The 27,494-nt window shown below is 37.0% G+C and overlaps 1 pseudogene; it reads left to right on the top strand.

Annotated features, from left to right (window-relative positions):
* LOC122754632 overlaps positions 1 to 27,225 on the top strand; it is a 74,113-nt pseudogene extending 46,888 nt beyond the window's left edge.
* The last annotated feature ends 269 nt before the right edge of the window (positions 27,226 to 27,494 follow it).

The raw sequence follows: 27,494 nt of genomic DNA on the forward strand, positions 1-27,494 counted from the left end.
CTCTGGCTTCCTTCAAAACTCAGGTAAAGCCCCATCTTCTACAGAAAATCTTTCCTAGTCCTCCTGAATCTTGATGCCTTCTCTCAAAGATTATCTACAATTAATCTTGTATTTATCTTTCTGCATAGTTGTTCACATTTTATTTTTCTCATTAGACTGTGAGCTCCTTGAGAATGAGGATTTTTGTTTATTTGTTGGCTCATTCATTTGTTTTTTCTTTGTATCCCCAGTGCCCAGCATTTAACATAATCCCTGACTCATAGAGGACTTCTTTAATGCTTATTTTCTGACTGTTTAGAAGGGTGAAAAAAGTCAGGGCATTTTATATGTGAGTATAATAAGGAGCAATTAGAGTTTATTTAATGGGACAAGGTGTGTGGAGGGTGGGGTTACATGGTCAGGTTAAAAGGCAAAGGTTCCCTGACACCATGGAAAAGTGTATAAAAGTTCTGAATTTAGAGTCAGAACATATGAGACGGAAACCCAGTACTAGCAATTATCATTTGATTAACCTTGGACATGTTGCTTAATTTCTGGAGGCTTCCATTTATTTATCTACCTGTAAATTGAGAGCATTTTAATCAAAACTTTGATCCTATGAAGTATCTTTATGGACTTCGTGAGTAACCATGTCAGCCTTGTCCATGAACACCTCTAAATCTAACATTAATGTATCCTCCCCACCACCACCACCCCAGTCCCTCCCTTCTGTACTCTTAGGACTTTCCAAGAAGAATGGCAGATGAGAAGAGGTAGTGGGGGAGGGGAGATCTGCATCATTAATGAAAACTCCTTTTCATGAGCCAGAACATTAGCTACTCCCATCAAAATACATACTTCTAGAAGGTTGAATCATCCTAATTATCCTTCAGGCAGCCCTGGATACTGAGTTTTGAAACTATCCCTTAACCATACTTATTTTCCTTAAAAAAGTACCAAAGGATATATTCATAAATTCCATATAAAGTTGTTTTTGAAAGATGTAAAAAGATGCCCACTGCCCACTTCATCAAGGTGCTTAGAAGAATTCCTGATCAATTCCTTAAGTGGAGATGATTCACAGCACGTGCACACATAAGAGCTGAGTCCATTCAAGAGCTAATTTCTCAGGAATTCCAAATACTAAACTTAGGTAAAAGCAGGAAGGTGGGAACTAAAATATAGATTTCTAGTTAGGAAAACTTGAAAAGAGATCAGAGGGCATATTACCAAAAGTAGGCAAGAGTCAATGGCGAAAGTCTGGAGAAGTTCTGCCCTTTAATCCAAAAGGGACATATTCTCTACCTCTCAATGCCATGACATACAAGATCATTATAGTTCCATTTGTTGTTGTTATTGTTGTTGTTCAATTGTTTCAGTTAGGTCCAACTTTTCATGGCAAAGATACTGGAGTAGTTTACCATTTCCTTTTTGAGCTCGTTTTATAGATGAGTAATGGAGGCAAACAGTGTTAAATGATTTGCCCAAGGTCACAAAGCTAGTAAGTGTCTGAGGCCAAATTTAAACTCACAAAGATGAATCTTCCTGATGGAAGGGTGGGCACTCTATCCACTGTACCACCCAGCTGCCCTATCAATTCCATGCCCTTTCATATTTTTTTGATTTGGGGATTTTTCAAAGAAAATATGGAAACAGTTTAAAAATGAAACTAGTTAAATGATAGTTATATTTCACCAGCCATTGTGACAGATAAACAGGAAGCTCCCTTGTCCCCCAGTCTCCCAAAAGTTTAAGGAGCCTAGGTTAAGAGCTCTGTGGTCTAATGATATATAAATGATAGAAAAGACTGAGGTCCAGACATTCTGATTCCAATGACAAGGTATTTTATCTTTCCATTTTTTCCTTTACTATAGTGTTACCCATCCCCACCTCCATTATCAGAATGGATGATAATTCTCCTCTTATATTTAGCAATCCAAGTTTAGCTCCCCTTTCTTAGATTTTTATCAAGATCACAACCTCCCTAAGAGTGTGGTAGAATGATAAGGAAAGTCCCTAACGTCATAATCAACTTCAGGGATATTGGAAGTAACTGTAGTTATTGAACCAAAAGACAAAACAGCAACTATTCAAAGTTCCTTAAATGTCCTTCTCCCCCTCCATCCTGTTGGGTTATAAGCCTCCAAGGGTTACCTTCCAACAGAGGGAATAATGTTAAACAGTTGACATGAGAAGTAAGAACACTACAAGTTATATAGTAGAATCTACTTTATAATCCTAAAAGCTTTTAAAAAATTAAAAGCTCACTAATGACATTCTCTTTGAAATGATCACGTTAGACTTTGACCACCTGATCTACCCTGTTTTCAGTACTAAACAGGTTCCCTTCATTCATTCCCACAGGCAGATTTTTCAATGCCTCCTAGTTCTCTAAAACACACAATTATTATAAAATGGAATAACTAGAAAGCCTAATATACCTCAGGTTGAAAATGCAGAAGAATGCAAATGCAGGCTTTTGTAAGTCTATTATTATGTAGATAATGAGTGCCCTTCTAGTGCCCTCACATAGATTGCATGTGTTTATAGTTTTAAAAGCATGTGAGTGGGATGTTGGAGGATTCGAAGTTTATCTTCTCTTCCCTGAATGCATACTGAATTTTGCTTTTAGTTCTCATTCAATCTCCTCAGCCTGTTCTTGTTTACTGAAAATCTGTCATTATATTCTGCTTTGAGGCTTTCTTTTATGTATGGCTTATATGCATACCCTGACATGTTATTCAGTCCTGGTGAATAATAAAAAAGTGTTATAGAATGCATTAAATGTGAGAAGACAAATGAAGAAATGTCATTCCAAAACTTGGTTTTGTTATTTTTTTTCCCTCTCTAGGACCACTTGTTCCTTCTGATTCCATTCTTTAAAACATCTTTATATTTCCATATCTAACTTTCTTGTTTCTTTCTTTCCCACTACTTTGTGTGTGTGTGTGTGTGTGTGTTTTATATATAATTGTGATGTACTTTTTTCACCAAATAAGAGAAGGGGAGAAGAATAAGAATTTCTATAGAAGCAGGCACTGTGCTAAGTGTTTTAAATATATTATTTCATTTGCTCCTCAATATAATCCTGTGAAGTAGGTGCTGTTATTATCTTACTTTGACAGTTGAGGAAATTGAGGCAAACAGAGGCTACGTGACCTGTCCAGAGTCATACTGCTAGTAAGTGTCTGAGGCTAAATTTGAACTCAGGTGTTACTGATTCCAGGTCCCACACACCATATAGTTGCTTGTACTAATCAAAAAACAAAACAAACAAACAAACAAAAAAACCCACAACTCCACAGTCCAATTTAGTAATAGCTTCTGATCATCAGGACCCATGATGGATTGCCCTGATATCCATGCAGTCCAGAACATTGAGACAGGAAATATTACTTTGTACAATCTACAACTAAATAAAATAGTTCAATACATTCAATATTTTTGGCAAACAAATTAAGCCTACGGACTCCTCAGGAGAGAGATTTTTGAGGCAATCATACCAAAGGGAGATATCTAGCAAGAAAGTAATGGCATAGAATAATATAGAACTCTCCTTTGATTTCCTTTTAGAAACTTGTAGATGGGCTAGATGGCCTATTTTGCTGAGTCCTGAATGATCAGAAGGTACATAAAGAATAAATGTATTTCAGTATCAATAACATTAAGTGTTGATCAACTGTGATAGACTTGATTCTTCTCAGCAATACAATGGTCCAAGATGGTTCCAAAGGACTCAATGATGGAAAATGCTCTCCAAATCAAAAAAAAAAACCCAAAGAACTGAAGAATCTAGATGCAGATTGAACCATACTATTTCTATTGTTTTTGTTGTTGTTTTTCTTTTTTGAGGTTTTTCTTTTTTGTTCTGATTCTTCTTTCACAGAATGACTAATGCAGAAATATGTTTAATGTTATTGTACAAATATAACCTATAGGGGCAGCTAGATGGCGCAGTGGATAAAGCACCAGCCCTGGATTCAGGAGTACCTGAGTTCAAATCTGGCCTCAGACACTTGCTAGCTGTGTGACCCTGGGCAAGTCACTTAACCCCCACTGCCCCACAACAACAACAACAACAACAACAGCAAATATAGCCTATATCAGATTACTTGCTGTCTTGGGGAAGGGGTGGGAGGGAGGGAGAAAAATTTTGAACTAGAAATCTTATAAAAACAAATGTTGAAAACTATCTCTGCATGTAACTGGAAAATAATAAAATATTTTTATATAAAAAAGAATAAATGTGTTTTGTAATGTCATCTTTTTCTAAAGTATTTCTACAACAGAAAGTTTTTTGTGAGAAAGTAAATGACAACATATTAATATTAATATTAAAGCACCTTCCACAGTAGTCCTAGCCTTAATTCTCATGAAACAAGTTTAAGAAATGACATTTCTTCATTTGTCTTCTTTCATTTAATTCATCCTATAATACTTTGTTATTATTCACCAGGAATGAATATAACATATGAATGTAAAGTGTCTCCACAATACCCATTGGCAAGAGCGCACCAGAATCAAAGTATGCCTTTGTTAGCCACAACTAATGTTGGATGGAAGATTTTAAAGCTATTGGCTGAGAGAGAAGGAAAGAAATGTGTTTTGTTGTTGTTGTTTTTTATTATGTCAGCCTATTTTTCCTATGCCAAGCATTTACTTTTAGAGTTTTTGACAAATGAGTTGGGAAAGTACAAAAAACTGCATTCTAATTATATATTTAGGCATCTGTTCTAATGGAGAAGAGCCGAAGTGGGACAAAAGGAGGAGCTGAGGAAGGTGAAACTGATCACTTTTGGAAGATGAAATTGACATCAACTGATACTCCACTCTCACTTGCATATGCAGTGGTTGGCATAAACATGAAGATACATATGGTTTCTGCATTCAAACAAGTGATAACTATTTGTTAGTTCTCAGCTCTTTACTTCAAATAACCAAGCTGAAATCTGTTTTCTAGACTTTCCTACTATTTAGGAGACTAGAGACAAAACTGAATGATAGCTCTTCCCATGAAACAAACATTCTTATTGGAAAATGTCACAAATAAAACAAAAATATCCCTATCTTAATCTAATCAGGGTACTAATTCATAATAGGACAAAGGAAAGAATGAGCATTCTGTTGACCTCTAGAAAAGGGGCACAGAAGGGTATGAGGATTACAGATGATACTGGGACTTAAGGGATATAAATTCTGGGATTGTTTCCCCTTCCTCTTCCAAAATATACCATTCTATGATGGATTATGCTTTCTTTCCACATGGCCCATAGTGCTCATATCTTTGGGGAATAGTTATAACATTTTCCCCATCACTTTCTTATGTCAACACAATACACAAACAATAAAGAAAACCTTAATTTGTCCATTTTGCTGAGTTCTAAGTTATATATCACACTGGAAATTTAACAATCAGCTCTCTAGAACTGATTCAAGCTAGATCCTGAACATCCCTGCATTTTCCTAAAATCTCCCAATTCTAGTCTATAGTCAGCTATAAAAGTAATCTTCCTAAAGTGCAGATCTGACTAAATCATTCCTTTCATTCAATAAATGCCAATGCTGACTAGAATTCTCTGTCATGTAAACAAGATGGAAGAGCAGTCATTTTCTACAACCTTTGCAACCTCTACATATCTTCAAAAAAGAAATATGTGCGAGACATAAAGCAATTACAGTTGTCTCCATAGTCTAGGAAAGCAAGAATCTAAACACAAGTTAAAATTCAATCAACTACAAAAAAGAATCTTTAATGTACAAACTCAATCAGTACCCCCACTTTGATTGTCCCCTGTACTCTTAGTAACAAGATTGAACAAGTTAAACTACATACTTGCAAACACAACTCTACACTATAACCAGCAACTTCTTCTCCTAGTACCTCAGAGATATAAACAGCAGAAATTTGCAATATGGCAGTGTTGTCTGACACATCAGAGTTCTATTGGAAAATGGAAGAAAAGGTCCACCAAGTGTAAGGAAAAGAGCTTAACATCTTTGTGGGTCTATATGTTTTCCCCCAGTCACTTGTGGTAGAGACTAAGATTGGTGAACTATGGCTTGTCCCTCTTGAGAGAAGTATAAGACTCTTTGAAATGCAGACAATAAGGAAACTCTATGAAAGAAAAGAAGTCAGAAAGTGAATTATAGGGGGCAATAAGGGAAATAATACTTAACTTACTCAAGATCTCAGGAAGAAGAAAACTCAACCTCAAACATAAACTGATAATCTAGAAAGATAAATAATAGCCAAAAGGAATATGGCCTACAGATCAGGTAAAAGAGTTCAGCCATCTGTGAATGAGTATTAGAAACAAGGGAAAATTAATTAACACATAATGAAGCAGAGGAACTTGTGAATTCCCAGTAGAGTGTGAAAACACAGCAGGCTATTCCTGAATGGTTTAAAAGAGAAATAAGATTTTTGAAAGAAGAATTTATGACCCATATAGGAGAAATAATTGGCAGAATAAGGAAAAACAAAACTTGAATCCACAGTGACAAGTCTCAGCAAAGAAACAAGAGAGAATATAACTGATTGGTACTACAAATCTGGAAAAAAGAGAGAAAACAAAAACATAGTAACATTAAAATAAAACATGATCTCCATACAAAGGAAGCATTGATTTTGAAGATAGAATGTGCAGAGATAATTTAAATATTATGAGAATCACAGAAGAACATGACAAATTGAAAAAAAAAATAAAGAACACCATAATCCAAGAAATAATACAGGAACTGTTCAGAACTTAACCCAGAAAACAAAGTGCAAATGAGAAGAATTCACAAATTTCTTCCAAGAAAAAAAAAAAAAGGAAAGAAAACTAGCAAAATAACCTCATGCTGTTTGGCTAAGTTTTTAATACTCAATGTCTTCTCTATTCCTTGGCAGCCTCTCCTCTCTGACTGAAAGGCTGGGGAAGAGAGCACTAAATGCCTTCCAGTATTCCTTTAACTCCTCCAAAAGTCACCCCTTATTTACCTTTCCAACTTTCTTTTGTGTATAGTCTTTACTCATTAGATTGTAAACTCCTAGAAAGCAAGGACTGTACTTCTTTTTTTTTTTCATTTGTATCCTTAAGGCTTAACACATTTCCTGGTAGATAGTAAATGCTTAATAAATGTTTATTCAATTAAATTGAATTGAAAAGGGAAAATAGCTACTGTGGTCTCTCAGGAATAAAAGAAGCTATATGAGAATGGGCAAGGTGGGAAAAAAAGGATAGAAGAAAGGAGAATAAAAGAGGAAATCTTGTTTCAGTTGTTGTTATTGATTGTTTGCCATTCTCAAAGAATACCATGACATTAGGGTGATGTCATGACTTACACTGAAATGGATTTAAGAGAGGGACAGCTGTGCAAAGTCACCAATTCAAGATATGCATCAGAATAACTGAAGATGGCCCCAGATGTTTTAAGGCAATTGGGGTTAAGTGACTTGCCCAGGGTAACATAGTAAGTGTCTGAGGTGAGATTGACCTCAGGTCCTCCCAACTTCAGGGGCAGTGCTTTATCCACTCCACCACCCAGTTGCCAATGAGTGCTATTCATTAATGCTCTTATGGGGGAATAGAGTCATTCTATAAATCCAGATGGAGATTTACACTGGATATTATCTATAGGAATTTGGTGCATTAGGGGAAAGGGAATCATATCTTCAGAGAGCAACCAACAACCAGAAAAATGGGAGGCCATGTACTCAGAGAGATGATGTTCAGGAAAAATGGGGGGTGGCGATGATTGGTGAGTAAAAAGGGCAAAGAACAACAGTGAACATTACGCTTAAGGACAGAGACAAATTCCCACCATGGGGCAATAACCTTTTTCTATCACCTAATGGTAAAATGCCTGAAACTAGAACTGGGGTCTTCCTGACTCCAGGCTCAATAATCTATCCAAGTATTTTTTGTCATCTATAGTTATTTTAAATGGTATTTCTCTTCCATATGAGTTTTATTGGTGGTATATAGAAATGATGATGAATTAAATGGATTCATTTTTATCCTACAACTTCACTAAAGTTGTTAATTGTTTCAAATATTTTTACGTGATTTTGGAAAATTCTCTAAGTATCCCATCAAATTGTATACAAGGAGTGATGATTTTATTTCCTCATTGCTTATTTCCTTCATTTTTTTTTCCTTTGGTTATAGCTAGCATTTCTACTACAATATTAAGTACTGGTGGTCTTAATGGACATTCTTGCTTCATGGCTGATCTTATTGAGAAGGCTTCGAGCTTATTCCTTTTACAGATAATTCTTGCTGATTGTTTTAGGTAGATATTACTTAACATTTTAAAGAAAGCTCCATTTATTCCTAGCTTTTCTGCATCTGCTGAGATGATATAATTTTTGTTGTTTCTGTTATTGATATGGCTAATTATGCTGATCATTTTCCTAATATTGCACCAGCTGTGCACTGCTGGTACAAATACTATAGTTTGTGATCTTTGTGATATGTTGCTATAATCCTCTTGCTAGTAATTTATTTATTTATCTTGCATCACTATTCATTAGTCTATAATTTTCTTTCTCTGTTTTTGTTCTTCCTGGTTTAGGTATCAGAACTATATTTGTGTCATAAAAGGTATTTGGCAGAACTCCTTTGTCTATTTTTTCCAGTTTACACTGTATTGAAATTAGTTGTTATTTAAATGTTTGGTAGAATTAACTTGTTAATTCATCTGCTCCTATGGATTTTTTTCCCTTAGGGAACAAATTTAAGAATTCTATTTCCTCTTTTGTTAACCTCAGATTATATTTTATTATCATATTTGTTATAATATTTTATTATAATATTTATATTTTGAATATTCATCTATTTCACTTAGATTGTCATATTTATTGGCATACAATTGGTCAAAATTGTTGTTGTTCATTTCTGTTCAACTTCATAACTCCATTTGATATTTTCTTGGCAAAGATAATGAAGTGGTTTGCCATTTCATTCTCTAAATCATTCTAGATGAGGAAACTGAAACAAACAGTGTTAAGTGACTTGCCCATGGTCACACAACTAGTAAGTATCTGAAACTAGATTTAAATTCAGGAAGATAAGTCTTCCTGATTCCTGGTCCTGACTCTCTCCACTGAACCACTTAACTGCCCTGAGGAAAATAGCTCCTAATAATTGCTTTAATTTCCTTTTATTTGGCAGTGCATTTGACTTTTTTTTCATTTTTAATACTATTATTTGATTTTCTACTTTTTAAAATCAAATTAAGCTATGTTTAATCTCATAAAAAACAGCTCTTAGTTTTATTAGTTCAAAGGTATGTTTTTTTTAACTTTCTATTTTATTAACCTCTCTTTTGATTTAAAGGATTTCCATAACCTTCATTTTTCTTATATCATTAGCAATTGTTTACCAGATTTGAGGGAGGCCCATGTGGTATTAGCAGTTGTCCACAAGTTACTTATCTCATTTGGGGGCACACATACATTTTTTTTTTTGGCAGGGCAATGAGGGTTAAGTGACTTGCCTGGGATCACACAGTTAGTATTTGTCAAGTGTCTGAATCCGGATTTGAATTCAGGTCCTCCTAAATCCAGGGCTGGTGCTTTATCTACTGTACCACTTAGCTGTCCCATCACACACATATATATTTTTTTCCATTTTTTTTTAATAAAGTATTTTATTTTTTTTCATTACATGTAAAGATAGTTCTCAACCTTTACAATTTCAGATTTTCTCCCTCCCTCCCCTCTCTCCCCCGTCCCCTAGACAGCAGGTAATCTGATATAGGTTATATATATACACACACATAATAACATTAATCCTATTTCTGCATTAATCATGTTATAAGAGAAAAAAAATCAGAGCAATGGTGGAAAACCTCAAAATAGAAAAAAAAAAAACAACAGCATCAAAAACAAAAGAAATAGTATGGTTCATTTAGCATCTATACTCCGCAGTTCTTTTTTTTTTTTTTCCTGGATTTGGAGATCCTCTTCCATCACGAGTTCCCTGGAACTCTTCTGTGCCATTGCATTGGTGAGAAGAATATAGTCCATCACAGTAGATCAACACTCAATGTTGATGTTACTGTGTACAATGTTCTTCAAGTTCTGCTCATCTCACTCATCATCAGCCCACGCAAGACCCTCCAGGTTTCTCTGAACTCCTCCTGCTCATCGTTTCTTATAGCACAATAGTATTCCATTGTATTCACATACCACAACTTGTCCAGCCATTCCCCAATTGATGGGCACCCCCTCAACTTCCAATTCTTTGCCACCACGTAAAGAGCAGCTATAAATATTTTTGTACATGACACACATATATTTTTAAGAAAATATATGTGTAAATTTTTATCTTAGTAAAAAAAATTTAAAACTTATGTAACAACAACTATTTCATTACAAAATAGTCTTTGAATAAAATGGAGTTACACATACTACGGTAACAAACTTATTCTCACAATTGGCACTCTCATAAATTTGTGCCAGTTCTTTATACATTATGAATGTGTATATATACATACACAAATATGTATGCATGTATGTATGATATGTGTACTATGATGTTTAAAATCTGTATTGTGTGATCGCCTTAAATTAGAAGATTCAGCACCAGTCTTTGGGCATTAAACATTTATTAAAGCATACAGATATTCACAAGGAGTTCATAAAGTTAAGAAAAAGCCTATCTAGCCTAGAGTTCCAGCCTGGTTGGGTTCTTCCTCTAGTCCTCCTCCCAGAGCCTGCTTTAATCAAGAACTTTCCAGCAAGCCAATTGTAGAAGCTTTTTATAGGTCTGGAACAGAGGCAGTCCTTACACACTGCTTCAAGCTGATTGGTTGGCGTCATCCAAATCCATTGGTTTTGAAGGTGTTCTCAAGTTGAGTTCACAGTCTAGCTTCTGAGAACAATACCTTCTTAAGGGATATCCAAGTGTGATTACAATCCAGTTAACTTGAAGTAGGCTAATCATCAGTCAATCACTCTCACTGGATTCAGTCAGTCTAGATTAATTTCCAGGTGGGTCTTTGAGTATCTTCGAAATCCCATTATTTTATCACATTACACATGTGTATATGTATATATGTTCCCAATCTAATTTTTTATATTTTATTTTTTAAAATCATTATTGCTTATTATAAAGAATTCTTTAGCTTACAAGATCAACATATTTTGTATCACATATACAATTTGTGTAAAATAATTCTTCATGCCAACTTTTATGTATTATGAAAAAATATTTGCCTAATTACTACAACTGAGTTGTATATAATATTGACAAACTTAGAAAAGATAACATAAGCTTACTCGTTCACCAGATGAATTGTCTGTAGAAAATATATGAGTAAACTTTTAAGAGAAATTCACAGGATAAGATGATATGGATTTTAGGCAATTTATAACCAGGAGAGTCAATAACAATATTCGTGAAATAACAAATCCATCAAAATAATGATGGTGAGGAGTGTACATCTATTCCCATTATTCAACACATTGCTCTATAATTTTTCAAAAAATCTTTGTTCTTTAGAAATAAACTTTACATGTAATTTTGTTTTTTTAAAACTATTATAGAAATTTGGTACTAATTTTGAATTATTTATTCCATTCTATTGATTTCATATAAATATACATTTTAATCTAAATGCAATATAATATATTGAATGTTGCATATTTGTGGTAGATGATTAAATAATTTTATTAGGCATAAGGGCATATGCATATATTCAAATATCTTTGCCAACTATTATCTTTAGCAACTCACAAAAATCAGTTCTTCTGAAAGCCATGTAGTATTGTTTTAGAATTTGGAGGGGGTGTTAACTTCAATTAGAATTTTTCCTTTTCCTATCACCATACAAAGATGAAGAATCCAAGAATAAAATTAAAAGTCTTATAAAAGTATTTCATCTCATTGTCTGAGGCAAGAGTTTGGTGGTGGTGGTGGTTGGATTTTATTTAAGTTTGGTTACTCAGTAAAGTTTTCAGGAGAGAAAAAAAACAGCTGGAGTCCCCAGGAAGTATTTTTCAACTGTGACCATGTTACTATTAAAAGTTTTAAAAATTAAAGACCTGATGGCACAATATTTTCCCATTAAGTATTGAGAGGTGCATGCATGATGGAATCGAGTGCAGTTCCAAGTTTTTAGGCGCATATGAGCCAGCAATCATGTTTGTGAATTAGCACTTCGGCATTTGGCACTCTGTTTATGGCAGGCAGAAATTAGATAAAATTGCTGAAAGGCATTTGGTTGCTCACTGTGCACCTGGAAAGTGAAATATACACATCTCTTTCCACGCAGCTTTCTTCTACCCATTTCTCAGTAGACTGAGGTCAAGACACAGATTTCTGAATACTAGATAATTAATAGACTAACAGGAAAGGGGTGTGTGTGTGTGTGTGTGTGTGTGTGTGTGTGTGTGTGTGTGTGTGTGTTTTCTGCCAAACTCTAAAGCCAGGAATTTATAGTGCAGTGAGAGAAAATGAAGTTCTATATTTGGAGTCAGAGGATTTATATTCAATTGCCACTTATTATGTCTATGACCCTGGGCACATCGCTAAACCTCTATGGGCCTCAATTGCCTAGTCTGGAAAAGAAGGTATTCAGACTAGATGACTTTTAAGTCCCTTTTCTATTCAGTTCTAGAATACTCTGATTCCCATGAACTTTGAGGAAGAAAGGGCTACTGCAATTAAAAAAAAAAACCTGAAATTTTTGTTTTCTCATTTCTAGCAGTTCAGTAGAAGAATAATTACAGAAATTATACATACTGTCCATCTATCCACCACAGATATAATTAATTTCTTTTTCTCTGTGATATACATACATATACATATACACAGATGCATAAAGAAATTAAAGTAACACATACAAAACCTTATATGTGTACATACCTTTGTGGGTACATATATGTGTATATATATACATATACACATATAAACATTCAACAAGATGTAGCAGCTCCTACATACATACATAGAAATGTATGTATGTAGGAGCTGCTAAATCTTGTTGAATCTATCATTAAATATCTCCTGAATCTCTCCTCTTCTCTCTCCTCATATTGCCATCACCTATATTCAGCTCCTCATCACCTCCAGCCTAGACTTTTGAAATAGTATTTGTGGGGCAGTGAGGTGGTGCAGTGGATCAAAGCACCGGCCCTGAATTCAGGAGGACCTGAGTTCAAATCCAGCCTCAGACACTTGACATGTACTAGCTATGTGACCCTGGGCAAGTCACTTAATCCTCATTGCCCCACAAAAAAAAAATAGCCTTTGAATTGGTCTTCCTTCCTCAAATCTCTCTCCTCTCCAATTCATCCTCCACAACAAATTGACATACCTAAACTACAAGTAAACCATATCACTATCCTTGCCTTATAAAATCCAATTTGTATCTATTACCTCTAGGATCAAAAACAAATGTCTTGGGGCAGCTAGGTGGCACAGTGGATGGAGCACCGGCCCTGGAGTCAGGAGGACCTGAGTTCGGATCCGGCCTCAGACACTTAACACTTGCTGGCTGTGTGACCCTGGACAAGTCACTTAACCCCAATTGCCCAGCAAAAAAAAAAAATGTCTTTTTTTTTTTATCTTAAGCCCTTTGGAAGCTGGATCTACTCTTCCTTTCTATATATTCTTCCCTTTTGCACACACTTTAGTCTATCCAAATAGGCTATATTACTGTTCCTCACAATCAAAGCACCATTTCACACCTACATGCTATTGAACAGGCTGTCCCCCATGAAAAAAATTATTCCGTTCTCCATTCATTCTTTCAAAGCTCCACTCAAATACCACCTCCAAATTGAGATCTTTCCTGCTGCCTCTAGCTGAAGGTGCCTCCACTCAAAATTTGGGAATAGATATTGGATCTGGAATTTCATTGAACAAGGTAATTTTCAGATGAGGAAAACCCCTTTTACCAATGCAGGCTATCATCCTCCCTGCAATTTATAGACTTAGAGTTTACCAGCACTCCTTAAGTTATCTAAAAATCAGGTCTTTTCTATTGACTACACAGCAAGGCAACCTACAATTTCCATTCTTTGGTATTTATTTAATGTGCTTATACACATATACATATATGTATATATGTACATGTAAGCACAAATATGTGCATACATTTTTCATATATACTCATGTATATAGGTTGTCTTCTCCTGTATAAGGTAAGATTCTTTAAGACAGGGATAATTTGGGGACAGCTAGGTGGCACAGTGGATAAGGCACTGGCCCTGGATTCAAGAGGACCTGAGTTCAAATCCAGCCTCAGACACATGATACTAGCTGTGTGACCCTGGGCAAGTCACTTAACCCTCATTGCCCTGAAAAAAAAAAGAGGGATAATTTTATTTTTGTCTTTCTTTTCATAGCTTCTAGTGCAGTCACAGGTAAGTAAATTATTAATAAAGTCTTGATTCATTGATTGATTCTGATCTTTGCAAGGAAGTTTAATCCCTATGTGTTTTGAGGTTGAAGGGACCCAGGATTAGCTACTGAGCTCCCTGATACTGCAGTTACAAAATCTACTTTCAAACTGCAAATTGCTACAGAGATAGAAGTTAAACATTTAGGGTTCATAGAAAGAATCAAGCCTAGGCTATATTTAAGAATTTAAACATGTTTATTTTTTCAAATTAAGAAATTAACTAGCATGGAATAGATTTGAGGGGGCTCCATTTTCTTTTTAATTAGGGGCATTGCTAAAGAGGCAGAGAGAGGCAGCAATGTTATTGGAGACTAGAGAGCTATCATCAAAGCCAGGAAGACCTAGGATCTGGTATCATCTTGTAAACATACTGTTTGTGTGACCCTGGGCAAGTCCTTTAGTCATTCAATAATTTAGTTAATCAGTCAAAAAAACATGTGCTAAGTACTGTGTAAGCACTGGGAATAAAAACACAAGGAAATGAAGACCCTGAAATGTGTTAAAGGGTCTACTTGTAATGGGAGAAGGTTTCGCAAACCAATAAAATCACATATCCAGACTTTATCTCTATGACTAGTGAGCGAACCCAATTGACAGTGAGGAATGAAGGGAATAATTCTCAAAAGGCTTTATATAGAAGGTAATGTTTGTCACATCTCTTTCTCATTGACTTGGAATATATCAGTGTTTCTTATTATTTGAGCTTTCACTTTCTTCAAATGCTAGATTGAAGAGAATATGATATGTTTTTACATATCTTCCTGGAGAACATCTTCAAACCATTGTTAGTCAAAAATTATGGTTTTCTTTATTGGAAACACCTTGGACTGTGTTATTTGAGCTTTGGCCCTGTCTTGCCTGAAAATCGAGTCTCTATCTCACTTTCCCAATCATGTTCCTGCACAGATACACCAATTACCCCTAAACTCGACTTCCAGCTCCCTATTGTCTTTCTCCATTAGAATGTAAACTTCTTGAGGGCAGCAATTTGTATTACTAGTAATTAGCGGCAGTGGATAGAGCACCGGCCCCGGAGTCAGGAGTACCTGAGTTCAAATCCTGCCTCAGACACTTAACACTTAATAGCTCTGTGACCCTGGCCAAGTCACTTAACCCCAATTGCCTCAAAACAAACAAACAAAAACACCTAGTAATTAGCACAATGCCTCCCTTAGAAAATACCCCCTGCCTCTCTGTCTCTGTTTCTCTACCTCTATCTCTTTCCGCCTCTATTATTCCTCCTAGATTTATTATTTTCATAATTATTATGAATATACTGAATTCAGTGTGTACATTTAATACTTCTCAGCAGGAAACATTCAGGCATGGTCCAAATAGCACTACAATTAGCATCAGGAGAAAAGGACTCTTGTCCTAATTGCGACTAACTCATTTTGTGACTTGGGTTAAATTCCTTCACTTCCTTCTGCTTTAGTTTCTATATTTGTTAAAATGAGAAGGTTAGAGTGGATAGTTACACAAGATCATAAAGTTACATATAAAAATACCTCTGATGTTCTTAGTCCAATTTGTTAGTTTAACAGATGAGAAAATTAAGGCCCAGGGGGTTTAAATGACTTGCCAAGGATATAAATGCTTGTTAACTGACTCACTGGCTGACTGGCTGGCTGGCTGGCTGTTTTCAGAAGGTTATAGATATAGTGTCCTATCCTTTGGATTCCCTTTTTTTCTATGAACTTAAAGTGGGGAAGACAGAAATAAGTAGTAAGAAAAGGTGAAGGTATCATGACTTTGATTTCATTTCTTTCCACTGTAAATATTGATTTCTGAGAATTCATCAAGCTTCAACAATCTGAGATTTTGTCAAAATCTGCATGATTGATGATGTTCAAGGTGTAAAAATAATTTTTAATTATCTCCTCCAATCTATTCCATCTTGGTTAATTTGATCAGTCACTCATTATGACTTTTACCCATGGATGCATAAAAAAAGATAAGAGAATCCAAAAAAGATTAGATATTAGAGCCATAAACTTCTGAACTCAATGAGTCTACACAGAATTTCCTTATGATAATTTGATTAGCTGATGCTTTCCAATCAGGCCTCATAGGAATGCTGTGGTGGCTCTTCCTTCAGAACCACAAAAAAATTTTCATGTTCCCCCCAAAACACTGAGAAATGTTCCTTATGAGACTGGTACTATTTGTTAGATAAATCCAGAAAACACTGAGTTCCATTTGTAGTTTCTCCATCTTTTGAAGAAAGCTTTCAAACACTGCTCTCAGATAAATGTAGCCCGGGGGGGAAAATGCTTTAGCAGCAGTTGGAAAACTTTAACTTCTCATGAAATAGTTGATCAGGCCTACAAAATGATGTAAGAAAGCAGAGTTCCTGGCTGAGTTCCTAGTCTGAATAAATCTATACCTACACATTCACCAGAAGTATTTCTCCAATAACCAAGTTAAAATTGGTCTGATCATGCCCCACTTATTGGGAAGATCATTATGGCGAATGAATAGAAGAGATTGGAGGAAATGGAAAATAATATCTTGGAACTCACAAATTTCTTTGTGCAGACAATTCAAGCAATTACCACCAATCCACAGATTTAAAAATTTTGGGGCGTGGGGTGGAAAGTAGGGGTCAGTGATGAATTCCTTTCCTGTTAAGAGAGTGAATCTGTAAACTGGAACAATAGTCATTCTAATGGAGTGGTTTGTCTATGGTCTTACAAACTACTTGAAGAATGACCTAATGAAAAAGTAACTGGCTTTATCTCTGGCCATCTTCATTAAATAAAATCCCTTCAAATGGAGTCTTGATTTCTACCTTATAAAGTTCTAACCAAATGGAAATTTCTTCCTGCCTATAGCACTTAATCTCCCCAACTGCTGAATCCTTTAAAGGATTCTAAATCCTTTTAAGACAAAATCCCTGAAAGTTTTTGGACTTAAAATTGACCCTACCTGAGGATGTCTATAGCCAACCTGGCATTCATCCCATATAAATGACTGATTTGCTTGATCCATATCACTTAAGAGATCTATTCACTATAGGCCTAGGTAGACAGTCAGCTGGAATAACTGACTTATATATTTACCATTGTGGGGACCAATTTTTAATTGGGGAGTGCTAGCTAAGCGGCTCGCTGCAATACTGGGGCAAGGAAGGAGACCGGCAGCCTCCCTCAAAACAGAACAAGATCTATTTTAACAAGAACGAACTTAAAAAAAAAACACACACACAAACAGGATCAGTAGGATCAAGGGAAAGGAAATAAAATGAGGAAAGGGAAATTATAATACCTGAAAAAATACCACTGCCCTAGAATCAGCTGAAAATATGCAGCAGAATGCCTGTCCCTTTCCAGCTCCCACCTAGAATGCTCAATTCTCCTCCCCCAAACCTAGAAACACCCCACACAGCCCCAGCCAATGGGATGGCCACTCTGACAGTCACATGACTGCCCTCACTAGGCTTCCAATCATTATAATTTTGCCAGGCCCATGTAGGCATGGGGAGAGGGCGTGAGGTGCCAGAGTCCTGGCAATGGCTACAACCAGTGGGTGGAGCACCATGTGTTTTTCAGAGCCCCAGGCCAGTGTGCACCAAGGCATAAAAACCTCAAATAACAATTAATTCTTTATACCATCACCATCCTTCTATTTTCCATCGGTACCAGAACTGATATAACTTAATCTGCTTGTAATTTCTGCCCAAAGAAGATACCTAAGGTACTTGTTATATTATCCATGGCCCAGAATACTGCCTTTAGGACTATGAGGGTATATTCAATTAATTAGCCAATCACCACACTTCACTGTCCATTAAACCTTCAAACAAAAGTCATTGCCAGAATTTTGCTGAGGCATTCATGAGCCCAGAAGCTTAAACTTTGCCTCTTTCGCCTATCACATGCTTTCAAAGTGGTCCTAAACATTGGGGATTATAACCTCTGATTGGAATTCCTTGAAGAATTTATTGCCATGACTCTTCAGAGGAAATTTATCTAACCATCTGCTTCATCCATAGTGATACTAGTCCTTTTGCTGAAGACAAAGAGCTTTTCTGTGAGCTCAGACAGTGCTAAAACTGCTAACCCCTAAAACCATCACCATCTGTAACTAGTACACATTGTCTCTGATCCCATAGCTTCTTAATCAATGGGGCACACTTCTATTTTCATCAAGCTGGACCAGAGGAGCATATAGCACATAATATGTATTCTCCTTGGAGACTTACATGGCTCACATAATATGAATAATGTATACTGCCTTTTGTGCTGATGCACCTGACACTTTTCAGCAATTCATGAATACAATTGTATAATACCTGCTAGGATGGAGAGTAAGTCATATAACTCAATAACTTCCCAATCTGCTACACAGATCACAGGCACCATATCCATTAGGAATGAACTATTTTTGTGCTACTTGTATACCAAGCTAGAAAAATGCCAGTTTAGACACTAATATTTTGAATACTTTAGGCATGCTAGGAGTATGGAGAGGTGAGGAGTATGAGAAATAATTATTAATAATCAAGGTCTTGGGGGACACAGAGATCTCCTTTTCTTAGTTCTCCTTCCCCCTCCATAACAAGGCAAGTTCTCCTAGAGAGATTCAATCATCTTATCTAGGTCAAACTTACCCAAACCCAAGATAACAAAAGGAGCTTTAGGTGGAGACAGATTCTTTTGTCTAGATAGCCCAAGGACTTTACTAATAATATTAAACCACACCTAGATTAAACTATTTTGCTGTGACCATCTTGAGTACTGATCTTTCATTCCTTTCCCTGATGTCATCCTTGGACTTTATTTTAATATAACCATCCTTCAAGTCATGTCAACCAATTAGATTTGACTGCTAACTAATTAGATTTGTTTGTTGTGTGATGGACCTCCTACAATGAAAGGGTATATGAACAAGACCCGACAACGAGGAGGGGGTCTTTGGTCTGAAAGAGATGGCCATAGACCTGTCTCTTATGGAAAAAGCATAAAAAACCTGGATAGGTAGCCATGCGCTCTCTTGGGACCACAAGAAGCTAAAAGCAATCCCTTAGTGGTAGAAATTGATAAATTGATAATAATCTTACCCAAAACTTGTGTCTATAGTAATTATTTTCACCATTGAAGGATGAAACCCCTAGAAAGTGAAAGTCATCCTAACAAAGGCATACACATTAATAACAAGGTCCTTAAGTCATATCAAAGACTTTACTTATGTAACTCTTCAAGTGATTTTCACATTATTTCACGATTAGTAAACATTAGAGATGGTATTGGAACATCTATCTGTCTTATTCCTAGAGCAATATACTGTCTTCTACTATGTTAGGCAGAAGAGTTTAAATTTTTTTCTGGGGAAAATAATGAGACAATGAAAATTCTTGAACAGGGGAATGACATGGTCAGACTTGTGCTTCAGGTAGTTTCAGCTACATGGAATATGGATTCGAAGAACATGGGAGAGACTGAAAGCAGGAGAATCAATTAATCTATTACTATTAGAGAACTTATTAGAGAATGTAGGAGAGTGGTAAGGAGGGCCTAAAATGGAGTAACAACTGTGTGAGGGGTTATATGTGAAAGATATTGTACATATAATCTATAAGACTTGGCAATTGATTGAATAAGAATGTGAAGAAGAGATAGCCAATGACAAATATGTTACAAAGGTGACTGATATGATGGTAATGCCTCACACTGAAACAGTGAAATTTAGAGAAGAAACAAGTTTAGGGGTAAAATTTATATGTTCTACTTTCATCATATTGTTTGAGATATTGATGGGATATTAGACTGGTGATGACTATCAAGCAGATAAGGATCCAAGACCAGATGGATTAATATTGGAATGTAGATTTATGAGTCAATTGCATAGAGATAATAAATGAACCCATAGGAGGCTTCTTTTTTTTCCCCTTTCAGATTATACAAAGTAGAGCAGTTATACGACTAAGGAAGAATCATTAAACAAAAAAGCCACCACACAAGTCTGGTAACACTACCCAGAAGGAAAAATCAGAACATGCACTTAATTAGGGCCTAGAGTGACCACCAAAACATTAAACCCCTATGATCACCCTAATAATTCAATATGGTTACTCTGCATTTTGGTGGCACCATAGAAGCAGAGTAGTGCAATGGAAATGGCAATGCATATAAGCTATGATGATCAAAGTTTAAATACCAGTACTGCTACTTACTATTGTGATGAACTTGATGAAGCTATACATGTTCCCTGGACCTTCCTGTTTGAAGTTCAGTGTACCAAAATACAGCTATTATATATCTTTCAGGGCTTTAGGGGTAACACTGAGGTTTGCTAGAATTTATAGCACTATTTCTTGTCAGCCCCAACTTGTGTCTATTCACTATTAAAAAGCAAACCTAATTAGCTTGTAGAAAATGTATTTACTAAGCAAATATAGCCAGGACAGTTGTTAAAGAAACATCCCCACCCCAACACCAAAATCTGGGCATACCCTCTTCTTTCATTTATAAGGTCCTTGGGGAAAGTGGATTCAGAAATCAGATTTCCTAAAGGGAAAACTCACAGATCAGTTACTAGAAAAAATTTTCTCCCTTTGTGGAGTCCTTAGGTATGCTAAGTCCTACATACAGTTCTTATGCTGGTGCTCTTGGAGTGCTAAAATTCCCTTTTCTTAATGTGACTAGGTTGTCACTATGATGTGACTTCTTTGTATGGTTCTCATCTCCCAATATAGATTCTGCTGTCAGCCATTATTGTTCCAAGGCCACTACAACTAGCTTTGTTTGCCAGAGCTACCAATGATAATGTGAATCCCAGATCTTACAGACTTCTAAGTTGACATTGTTATCACTTGGTCATTGGGGTGGGGGAGGGAGAGACAGAGACAGAGACAAAGAATAAAGTGGTATTTCCCAGGTGGCATTATCTACTTTCATCTAGTGAATCATCCTTCATCAAAGCCATTATGACCTTTTATACATGATTAAGGATCCACATACAGTTTGCTTTTGATTGCTTTAATCAAGATATCTGAGCATTCTATGATTAGTTGGGTTAGAATTGGACACTACTTAAAATATGAAAATGAAAGTTATCTTATAAGTCGTTCAATAGAAACAAAATAGCAAATATATATAACCTTTGGGTATCTTCTCAAAGTTCCTGAATTGGGGCACCTAGGTGGCACAGTGGATAAAACGCTGGCCCTGGATTCAGGAGGACCTGAGTTCAAAGTCGGCCTCTGACACTTGACACTTACTAGCTGTGTGACCCTGGGCAAGTTACTTAACCCCAATTGCCTCACCAAAAAAAAGTTCCTGAATTTTTGGTATGGTTAAAATGAAAGTAATTGATTACATTTTAGGGAATCCTAAGGGAGAATAATAAACTAATAAATATTTTTTGTCAAAAGAAGTAAATTACAGGTTGAATTTCATTTCTTTGAGTTGCTATTTCAGAAGGATAAAAGTAAATTATTTTTGTTATGTAGCATACATATGTGGCTTGAAATTTTTAATACACAGGGTTTGGGGCTTATAATGAGATTTAACTTCACTTTTTTGGAAATGAAAGCTTTGGCATAATCATCTTTTTTGTTTCAATTATATATGTGAAATTACATAAAACATATTTCCATATTAGCCATATCATCAATAAGTATATAAACAAACAAATGAATGAATGAATAGAAGTGAAAAAAATATACTTAGATTTGAACTCAGAGTTTATGAGTTCTCTCTCTGGAGGTGGATAGCAATTTTCATCACAAATCCTTTGGGACTACCTTAGATCATTGCATTAATTAGAGTAGCCCAGTCTTTCACAGTTGATCATTATTACATTACTGTTTCTATACACAGTGATCTCCTGATTCTTTTATTTTGGATCAGTTCCTATAGATCTTGCTATTTTTTTTTTGCTTCTTTGTTTGTTTTCTTTTTCTGTAACCATACCCTCCCCCGATTAAATTGGGTATTTCATTGGTGTACAATAGTGCTCCATCACAATCATATGAAGCAATTTGTTCAGCCATAGCCCAATTGTTCAGCCCAGCATTCCCTCAATTTCCAATTCTTTACCACCACAAAAAAGAGCTACTACAAATATAAAATTTCTTTTTCTTTGATCCCTTTAGAGAACAAACACAGTAGTGGTATTGCTCAGTCAAATGGTATGCATAGTTTTATCACCCTTTGTGAATAGATCAAATTTGTTCTACAGAATGACTAGAACAACTCAAGCAACAGTGCATTAGTGTACCTATTTTTTCCATATCCCTTCCACCATTTTTAAAGTATTTATGATAGATGTTAAGTGGTATCTCAGAGATGTATTAATTTGAATTTGTTTAATCAATAGCAATCTAGAGCATTTTTTCATATGACCTGATACCTTTTATTTCTTCTTTTAAATATTTCCTTTTCATATTCTTTGACCAGGTATCAATTGGTGAATGGCTATTATTTTATAAATTTAACTCAGTTACATCTACATTGGAAAAATAAGGCCTTTATTAGAGAAACTTACTATAAAATATTTGGTATTCATTCATTGTCTATGGTAGCTTTTAACAAAATGTAGTTTCTTTGACTATCTCTTTTAATTAGGTCTATTTTTGTTTTTGCTTTATCTAAGATTCTGATGGTTACCCTTCCCTTTTTACATCAGCTGAATCATAATAAATTTTGTTCCAGACCTTTATTTTACCTCAATGTATGTCTTTTTTTAAAGTGTATATCTTGTAAACAACAAGATTGTTGGATTCTGATTTCTACTCCATTCTGTTACCAGACTTTATTTTATGGGTGAGCTCATCCCATTCACATTAACAGTTACCAAGATTACCAAGATGGTGGAGGAAAGTCAGTAACTTTCCAGACTCTCCCCACAATCCTTCCAAATAGCTCCAAATAATGCCATAAGACAATTCCTGGAGCAGCATAACCCACAAAAGGATGGGGTGAGATTTTCCAGCCCAAAATGGCTTAGGTCAGCAAGAAAGGTCTGTTGTACCAGGTGAGAGTGGAGCCCAGACCCAGGCCACACTGACACAGATCCAGCCCCAGGCTGGCTGCACCAAAGAAACAGACCTCCAGAGTCTCCGAATCAGCTTCAGGGGTAGCTACTTCTGTAACTCAGGTCAAGATCTGATGAGAGGGTCAAGCGGTTGGCCAGGAGGAGATTACAGGGGTCTCGGCTGGTGCTGAGGCAGAATTCTATGGTGTTGCCCATGCTCAGAACCAGGACGCAGTCTTGAGTAGTAGGTGGGGGAATTGGTCTCAGGCCACTGAAGTTCTCAGAAAGGACTTTGAAGATAAGGTAAGACAGGTAGAGGAAAAAATGGAAAGAGAAATGAGAGTGATACAGGAAAGCAATGAAAAAAAGTCAACAGCTTGAAAAGCCATATGGAAAAGTAAATACAAAAGGTCTCTAAAGAAAACAACTGCTTAAGAATTAGGATTGAGCAAATAGAAGCTAATAACTTTATGAGAAATCAGGAAACAATAAAGCAAATCCAAATGAATGAAAAAATAGAGGGTAATGTGAAATATCTCCTTAGAAAAACAGCTGATCTGGAAAATAGATCCAGGAGAGATCATTTGAAAATTATTGGACTGCCTGAAAATCATGATAAAAAAAAGTCTAGCCATCATCTTCCCAGAAATTGTCAGAGGAAATTGCCCTGATATTCTAGAAGCAGAAGGTAAAATAGAAATTGAAAGAATCCACCAATCACCTTCTGAAAGTGATCCCAAAATGAAAACTTCCAAGAATATTATAGCCAAATTCCAGAGCTCCCAGGTCAAGGAGAAAATATTGTAAGCATCCAGAAAAAAACAATTCAAGTACTGTGGAGCCACAGTCAGGAAAACACAAGATCTAGTAGATTCAACATTAAAGGATTATAGGCATGCAATATGATATTCCAGAGAGCAAAGGAACTGAGATTACAATCAAGAATCACCTACCCAGCAAAACTGAGTAGAATATTTCAGGGGAAAAAATGTCAATTCAATCAAAAAGTGGACAATACCACTACTACATTGGTATCCTAAAAGAGATTTAAAAAAAGTTGAATTTGAAACTGGGGTGATGCCCATCACTTGGAGAAAAGGTTGAACAAATTGTGGGATGATATTAGAAAGGAACACTATTGCACTGTAAGAAATAATGATCAGGATACTATCAGAAGGACTTATGAAAAATGCAATCCATCTACATAGAAAGAACTGATGCTACCTGAATACAGATTGAAGTATAATTTTTTTTTGTTAGTTCCTCTTTCTAAAGTTCTTTTGTCTTTTTTTCCCCTGCAATTTGACTAATGTGGAAATGTTTTGCATGAATGCACATGTATAAACTATATTGAACTGCTTGAGTTCTTAAGGAGGGGTGGGGAGGGAGTGAGGAAGAGAATTTGGAACACAAAGTTTTAAAAATCGATGTGAAAATTTCTTTATATATTTAACTTAGGGAAACCCCTAAATAAATATATAAATAGTTATGATTACTTTCTTCAGTTTATTCTTCTTTCTCTCATTTTATCTTGTCCCTCTTCAAAAGTTTTCTTTTGCTTTTAAGTACTGCCTCCCTAAATCCATCTTCTCTTTTCTTATCCCACTCCAATATCATTTATCACCTTTCCTTACTATTTCCCTGTGAGGCTAGAAAGATTTCTGTACCCAATTGAGTATGTATAAGTATTCTTCCCTCTTTGAACCAACTTTAATGAGAGTGAGGTTCAAGCACTGCAAACTACCACCCCCAATTCCCCTTCCAATAGGAAATGCAAAGGACACGGGTCGGTTTTCCGCAAGATATCAGACCTAGGGTGGCAGCGAGCCTAGCAGGACTTAGAGTACAAGGAGTGCCTCGGGCATGGGATAGCTCCAGTTCCCAGGGTTGTGTCAGGGAGGCAGCAGGCCCAGCCAGGCAGAGGTTCCTCTTCCTCAATGCAAGGCCAATCAGGGGCCTCACCTCGAAATGGGCAGAAGGAAGCAGTCTCCAAAGTCCCAAGGAGTCGAGTGTGAAGGTGATGCTGTTCTCTCAGATTATGAAAGTACAGAGGATTCAGAAGGAGAGGAAGATTACAGCAAAGAGGAAAGGTCCAAGGTAGAGCTAAAGTCAGAAGCTAATGATGCTGCTAATTCTTTGGCAAAAGAAGAGAAGGCATAAGAAAAGCCTGACCCAAAAGGCACTGTGACTGGAAAGAGACAAAGTAAGATGGGCAAGAGAACTCAGAACCTGCAGAAAACAAGGTGTATAAAAAGGTCTCAAAGCATTTGGATGATGATGATCAGAAGAACCCTGCCTGCATTTCCAGGAAAGGGCTCTTCTTTGAGCATGACCCGAGGCTAAACCCAAGAAGAAGACGTCAGACCACAAGAATATCAGGATAAGCTGTGGAAGGATGAGGGCCAATGGGAACATGACAAGTTCAGAGAAGATGAACAAGCACCCAAGTCTTGGCAGGAGCTCATAGACCTCCATGGTTATGATATTCAATCAGCTCACAATTCTGATGATGTCAGACTTCATCGATTCTGTAAACCCAGGATTGGAAGCTCTCTACAGAGGGAGCCAAACTGGGACAACGACCAGCCAAAGAAGCCTTCCTGTAACCAAGGTCCTGGGGGATCTTCCTTGCCACCAAGAACATTCATCAATCATAGTGCTGCTGGTGCAAGCAGAATGTCTACATCTAGGAACTATTCTCAATCTGGAAGCTACAAGGAAGGAAGGACCAGGTTTAGGTCTGCAGAAAATGGTGGGCCTGGTAGCATTCGTTCTAATGACTCTGTCAGGCATGAACATGGTTATCATTCTTGGCACCTGGAATACACACCATCTACTCACCTGTTCCCCCCCAAAATGGAGTCTTCTCCTAATGCTTAGGAACAGCCCTGAAAAACAGGAAGCAGTTTATGAGTCTCCTCCCCCTCCCCCTGAAACTACCAACACCCTGACAGACAGGTTGAGAAGTCCTACTCTCAAGCAAAAAGATCCAGAAACAAAGCTGGAGATGCAAGCAAGTTAGCAGAGGCAGTGCCACCTCCTGCGGAGGGGTGGGCCCCTCCACCTCCACCCCTTGCAACTACCCCCCCACCCCCACCCTCAAAGACTGGGAATTGGGAGGCCCCAGCAGATTCCAGCACAGGGGTATTGGAGCAAGACATGACCCAACTAAATCTGACCGAACAAAACTGGAGCCCAAGGCAGCCTCAATTTCTACAACCAAGGGAGCTTCAAGGTACTCCTAAACACATTCACCTGGGAGCAGGCTCTCCACCTCAGTTTAGCCACATGGAAGAAATGAGTGCTCCAGGTAGTCAAACCGAACGATATTTATCCCAGAGTCAGAGACGCGTCCATACCCTCCCTGTACACATCAATATCATGGAAGGGCACTACTATGACGCACTGTAGCTCCGGAGACCAATCTACACCTACAGTGACAACCCTACACCGAAGCCTGCTCAAGGCATGATTGTACAACCAGAAATGCACCTCCCCCACCCTGGTTTATATTCCCATCAGACGCCAGAAACTCTACCTAACCCGGGTCTGTACCCGCCACCAGTGTCCATGTCCTGGGGACAGCCACCACCCCAGCAGCTGCTTACCCCTACCTATTTCTCCGCTCCAGGTGTCATGAACTTCCGCAGTCCCAGCTATCCCTATGCCCCAGAAGTATTGCCCCCTCCCCCACCTCCTCACCTATACCCTAATACCCAAGCTCAGTCTCAGGTGTACAGAAAAGTAACTTATTATAATAACCCAGTCCAGCAACAGGTGCAGCTGAAACCTTCTACCCTCAGGCAGACGTCCCAGCCCCTCACCATGAAGCCCCTACCACTTGAAGTTGTAAGCAGAGGTTCCAGCTAATTTGGATTTCTAAATACTTAAAATCTGTCATCACATTAAAAAACAGCAGAAATGAGAACTCAGAAGATCAAAGATACTTCAGGCCACCTGCTGCTGGGAGTGCTCTGATGACACTGAGGCCCCCATATCAGCAGGCCGACTTGTTACATACCCAGAATGAAAAACAGCCTTACCTCTTCTTGGAACTAGGCTTTGATGGGAAAATAAGGACATTTTTCTCTTCCAGTGGGAGTGGCTGCTGTCTGTACTCAGGGCAGGGAAGTCTCCAG

The sequence above is a fragment of the Dromiciops gliroides genome, chromosome 4, assembly GCF_019393635.1.
Source record: "Dromiciops gliroides isolate mDroGli1 chromosome 4, mDroGli1.pri, whole genome shotgun sequence".
Classification (NCBI taxonomy): Eukaryota; Metazoa; Chordata; class Mammalia; order Microbiotheria; family Microbiotheriidae; genus Dromiciops; species Dromiciops gliroides.